Raw genomic sequence first — 6546 nt, 5'->3', positions numbered from 1 at the left:
ATCTAGCTGTGGTAACTCCCAGTTCCTCACTTTAAACGACAGTAGCCCTGGGATGCAGAGTCCTGTCATGATCAGCTAGAGATGTGGATTTTGAGATGATCTCTTGGCTGGCTTTCAGGTGCTGGGGGTGGGGGGGGGGTATTGCTTATGCCCAGGGGCAGGCTCTGGGGGATAGTGTTAGTGAGGGGGGAGGCTGGCCAACTCCTCACTCTTCCCTCCCCAGCCCAGGGAGCCAGGGGGACTGTGCCAGGTGAATATGACCATTCAGTGTTGGCTGCAGTTGCTGTATTTTGGTCTGCCCCATTCTCCACTGGAACCACCATTATATCTGAGCTGAATCATGGCGTGGAGCCCTGAAGTCAAATAAAAGTCACGCCTGAGGGAACAAGCAAATGATCTCCTAGAAGTTGGTGTGTGCTTGTCTACTACACCAACAGGGGTAGAGTTAACACAGACTGCCTGCACAAAGTCTGTCCTTTTCATCGCAGTGATAACTGCACCATCAATGGCTTAACCACTTCTCCGGACTGGACACTGTTCCAAAGTGGGTGTGGGGCTCAGTCATTGCTGAGCTACACAGACTTCCAAGGCCCTCCAAGTGGCCATCTGCTCCCTGCTGAAAAACAAGATTTTTCTTATATCCAAATTAAAGGGTGACTAAGCTAGTGGCAAGGAGCCCTGGTGGTGCAGTGGTTAAGTGCTCAGCTGCTAATCAAAGGGTCAGCGGTTTGAACCCACCAGCTGCTCTGTGGGAGAAAGATGTGGCAGTCTGCTTCTGTAAAGATTACAGCCTTGGAAAGGGGTCATTCTATTCTGTCCTATAGGGTTGCTGTGAGTCGGAACTGCAGTGGGTTTTGTTTTCTAAGCCAGTAGCCAAAAGGTGGTTGCACTGGTAGGAAGAGGAAAAGTGGTCCACTCTCCCTGGAAGTGGACTCAACACCCTCGTCCAGCTTCCGAACCCACAGACCCTGAGTAGGCTCCAGTCCTTTGGAACTTGGACTGGGGGGTGGAATTCTCCTTGGAGCTGGCATGGAATAGTTCCTGGGCCAAAGGGGAGGGCTTGGATTTCTCTTGAATACCAAAAGACTTAAAAACTTAAAGAAGCTGATTGAGCAAACACCAGGGTGCATTTGGCTATAATGAAAATGCTCTGACAAGTCCTTTGGAACATTCTAGAAAACCCAAATTGGGGGCAGATAACAATCAGCTCTGGACAGAATCCTCAGCTGCCTGGATTTTCCAGCTTCCACTCATCTGGAGTGTAACCTGGCTGAGCTCTCTGTGGTAACACAGGAAAGAAAATTATCTTGGTGATTGGATGGGGTGGGTGCCTCTGACTCCAAAAACTATTATGAAAACACAGTTTCACACTCTTCACATTTCTAAAACCAAATAGGGAAACTGTGATAAGAGTGTGTTCTTTCCTCCTGCTGGTCTCCTGGGAGGTAAGATGTTGCTGCTCCGGAGCCTCCAGACACTGAGAGAAGGATCTACACACATATTTGAGTCCAAGTTAGAGCCAGAGTGAAAGTGGCCAGGAACACTCTACTTGGTAAAAGACAAACAAACAAACAAACAAAAACAAAAAACAGTTGCTGTTGAGTTCACTCCAACTCACAGTGGCCCCATGTATATCAGAGTAGAACTATGCTCCACAAGGTTTCCAATGGCTAATTTTTCAGAAGTAGATTGCTAGACTTTTCTGCTGAAGTGGCTCTGGGTGGATTCAAACCTCCAACCTTTCGGTTAGCAGCTGGGTGAGTTAACTTCTTACACCCCCCAGGGACTCTACTTACTTGGTAAGTTGTCCTGTTGCTGAAGAGTTCCCTCAAGAGCAAACCTATATTAGCATTCCTTAAGCTTGTGCTTCACAGGATAGAAGTCTTTCCACACTATTTGCAACCTTTTCTGCTTGTCTCAAAACTTGACTTTCCTCCTTCCTTCCTGTGCAGTGGTTGAATTTGCCTCCCACTTCACAGAGAATGGGGCTCTGATGGCACAGTGGTTGAGCGTTTGGCGGCTAACCAAAAGGTTGGCAGTTTGAATCCACCAGCTGCTCCTTGGAAACCCTATGGGGCAGTTCTACTCTGTCCTATAGGGTCACTGTGTGTCAGAATTGACTTGACAGCAATGGATTTTTTTGGGTCATGGAGAAAACAGGAGCCATCAGACAAGAAGCAGCTCAATGTGTGCTCCCAAACACACGCTGGTAAACGTACCTATTATTGTTCCACAAATCTTCACTCTCTTCTCCCCATCCTATAGATGGAACACATTTCCCAGCCCACTGACTTTGGGCTTGCCCATGTGACCTGCTTTGACCCAAGGAATGCAGGCAGAAGTGACAGGGCCCACTTCCCCAAAAGGCTTTAAGAGGCCTTGTGAGTTTTTCCTCCTCCTTTCGTAAAAGCTCCTGCCATCTGCCATGAGAACAGCAGGCCCGGGTATCTTCTGCCCCTCAGCCTGGAACCAGGGACATGTGGAGGAGACCCACAGCCAAGCCACAGAGCCATCATGAGAGAGAAATGTTTACTGGTATAAGCCACCGAGATATTGGGGTTTGCGATTGTTAAGGTTGTGTGTCAACTTGGCTGGGTCATGATTCTCACTGGCTTGGCAGTTATGATTTAGTTAAGCAGTCATATAATGATGTGATCACCTCCATGATGGGATCTGCTGTGAGTAGCCAATCAGCTGAAAGGTAGTTTCCTTGGGGGTGTGCCCTGAATCCAGTGTAAGTAGACTTTCTGGCAAGGCTTATGGGCTTTTGCTCACACTGGATCCTGCAGCTGGCTCCTGTTCATCTGACCTCCAGTTCTTGGGACTTGAGCTAGCAGCTTGCCTGCTGGCTTGCCTGCCAATCTTGGGATTCCTCAGTCTTCACAGCCTATGAACCAGAGCCCTGTTGTCTGACTTGCCGATCTTGGGTTCACCAATTTCTGTGGCTACATGAATCAAGAGAAGCCTCCAGCCTGACCCATGTTCCAGCCTCTACAACTGCATCAGTCATTTCCTTAATATAAATCTCTCTATATATATATTTGTACACTTCACTGGCTTTGCTTCTCTAGAGAACCCAGCCTAAGACAGGGTTGTTTGTTATACATGTTATTACCACAAAACTTGACTAATACAGACACAAATCTACACATGCCAACACTATTTCATCCCTCTTTGCTTGTTACAACGAAGGACTGTCCTTTCTCACATCCAATGCCCTCCTTCTGCTTGACTTTGTATCTCGTCTTCTCTCATCTTCTCAGGAACCTTAACTCTCAGTTGTTTCTTTTTTCTCTTGTGTATTCAACCTCTTAACCAGATCCTTATCATCATTTTAAACATGGCCAGCTCCTTCCAGCTCCCACTTAGGATGTAGAAAACCAGAAAGAGAGTCACTCACTCCCCAACAACAAGAAAAAGTCAGACCACCTACAAGAATTGTACATATTCTTATACCTATCCGTTCTACTCTGTCCTATAGGGTTGCTATGAGTTGGAATTGACTTGACAGCATTGGGTTTGGTTTTTGGTTTACATATATGTATATCCCATATATATCATATATATATTCCATATATATCTCTGACGTATATATCCCATGATGGCGCAATGGTTAAGCACTAGGCTTCTAACCAAAAGGTCAGCAGTTCAAACCCATTGGCTGTTACTTGGAAGAAAAGATCTGGCGATCTGTTTCTGTAAAGATTACAGCCTTGGAAACCCTATGGGGCAGTTCTACTCTGTCCTATAGAGTTCCTATGAGTTGGAATTGACTCATAGCACACACACACACACACGCACGCACAAGCGCATACACACACACACATATATATATAAAATCAAACCCTTTGCTGTCAAGTTGATGCTGACTCATAGCGACCATATAGGAGAGCGTAGAACTGCCCTATAGGGTTTCCAAGGAGCAGCTGGTGATTCGAACTGCCAAATTTTGGCTAGCAGCCAAGCTCTTGATCACTGTGCCACCAGGGCCACACACACACACACACATACATATACTATTGTCAAGGGTTGAATCGTGTCCCCCCAAAATATGTGTCACCTTGGTTAGGCCATGATTTCCAGGATTATGTGGTTGTCCTCCATTTTGTGATTGATATAATTTTCCTATATGTTGGAAATCCTAATTTCTGCCTGTGGTTAATGAGGCAAGACTGGATTATGTTGAAGAGGATTAGGGTGAGATTGTAACACCCTTGTTCATGTCACATCCCTGATCCAATGTAAAGGAAGTTTCCCTGGGGTGTGGCCTACACCACCTTTTATCTTACAAGAGATAGAAGGAAAGGGAAGCAAGCAGAGAGTTGGGGGACCTCATACCACCAGGAAAGTAGCACCAGGAGCAGAGCACATCCTCTGGACCAGAGGTCCCTGCACTGAGATGCTCCCAGACTAAAGGAAGATAGATGACAAGGATCTTCCTCCACAGCTGAGAGAGAAAGACTTCCCCTGGAGCTGATTCTGAGTTTGGACTTCTAGCCTACTAGACTGTGAGAGAATAAACTTCTGTTTGTTAAAGCCATTCACTTGTGGTATTACTGTTATAGCAACATTAGATAACTAAGACAACCATATATATGTATTTTTTCTCTATATTCCTATTAACCAAAAAACAAAACAAAACCATTTGCGGTCAAGTTGATTCCGACTCATGGCGACTCCATGTGTGCAGAGTAGTGTTGCGCTCCATTGATTTTCAAGGCTGTGACCTTTCAGAAGCAGATTACTGGGCCTTTCTTCTGAAGTGCCTCTGGATGGGTTTGAACCAGCAACCTTTTGGTTAGTATTCTAGTACTTAACCCTTTACACCACCTAGGGACTCCTATACAGGTATCCCCTGTTTTTTGGAAGTTCAGTTTAAGCCACTTCTCTTTTATGAAAGTCCTATATTAGTACTTGTTTTGGCTAACTGAAAGAAATCTGAAGAGGATTTTTGCTTTTACAAAAAAAGGTGGAGGGGCGGGGCCAACATGGCAGAGTAGTTAGACGGCTTCCTAGATCCCTCTTACAAAAAAGACCTGGAAAAACAAGTGATTTTATTGTGTATAAATATCTAGGAGCCCTGAACAAGGCAAAGTTGAGGAATCGGACTGAGTGGCAGGGGGAGAGGGAGAAGGTTCTGAAGAAGCAAGAAGTGCCAATCTTGACTCAGCTCCAGCTCTTCAGCCCTGACTGGCTCCAAGGTATGCAGTGAAGCAGGCAAACAGCTGTGTGAGCACGCTCGGGAGGCAGTTTCCACATCGAGAAAGATCTTGCAGCAGAGATTCTGCTTGGACACTCCGAACAAGTGAAAAGCATCTCCCAAGTGGCTAAAGATAAGTATATGCGCATGGCCTTTCACAGGGATTTAAAAAAAAAAAAAAAAATCCCGTTTGGGAAAAACCTCTCTCCCTTTTACCTCCTCCCTTCCTACTCTGCACCAGTCCAGCCTTCCAAAGTCTGACTCCCCTGGGCCAGAAGGAGATCCCAAAAGGCACCCTAACCCATTCTTCTGGCCTTGGAGAGGGAACAAATAAGCTATTGGCTCCCCTAAGCCAGGAACTCAGGGTTGGCACAGCTCCTTTGCTAGACACAGGCATAAGGAGTCTGCAGACTCTGAGTGCTTTATACACCTGTATAGAATTGTGGGGACCCATCTCAACAGCGTTAGCCCTTACTACTACAGTACAACAGGGTAAACATCTGAAGTCTAACTTCAACTGTTTCAGCTGTGAAGTGGAAGATTTGTGACCCTTGACCAGCCCTGCCCTTTAAGCAGGCACCTTTACTGATCTGCACCAGCGGCTTGAGGACTGGTGGCTTCACCAATGCCACCTAGTCACCTGCTACAGGAGTCCAAGAATAAGTGGTGCCCTCGAGTCTTTACAGCCAACAGAGTGGGGTGTTCATAGTCCAGCTGCAAAACTCACCTACTACTTGCCCTAGAGAATAGGGACACACTTTCCTTTCAGACTCTAAGGGGCAGCCATCAGCCCCCTGCCTGGCTCAGTGCGTGACCCCCTACTGTAGCCAGATACCTGTGCCTACACCAATCACTCATGCCTCTTTAAGAGTGTAGGTGAGAGCCTGCACCACACACTTGGTGACCGACTGCCTGGACACCTGAGCTGAACCCATATAGGAAAATATAATGGACTCCTGTGTGCACATACTTACAAAACTAACTACTTGGTGACAGGACATTAGAGCTTCTAAGGAGCAAATAATCAAACTAGTGCACACGAGCAGCCTATTGGGGCGTATCAAAACAAAACAAGAAGCTAAGACTCACTAAACAAACATAAAATAAAATTATAATAACTTATTGATGGCTCGGAGACAACAGTCAATATCAAATCACCTAAACAGGCAGTACATGATGGCTTCAGCAAGCTCTCAAAATGAAGAATCAATAAATTCTCTGGAGGAAGAGAATTTCTTGGAATTACCAGAGGCAGAATACAAAAGATTAATATACAGAACTCTTCTAGAAATTAGAAAGAAAATTCTATAAAATGCATTAACTGCCAAAGAACACACAAAGGAGTA

This window comes from Trichechus manatus, unplaced genomic scaffold (genome assembly GCF_000243295.1).
Source record: "Trichechus manatus latirostris isolate Lorelei unplaced genomic scaffold, TriManLat1.0 scaffold00053, whole genome shotgun sequence".
NCBI lineage: Eukaryota > Metazoa > Chordata > Mammalia > Sirenia > Trichechidae > Trichechus > Trichechus manatus.
The sequence above is the reverse complement of the archived record's forward strand: the minus strand, read 5'-3'. Positions refer to the sequence as shown.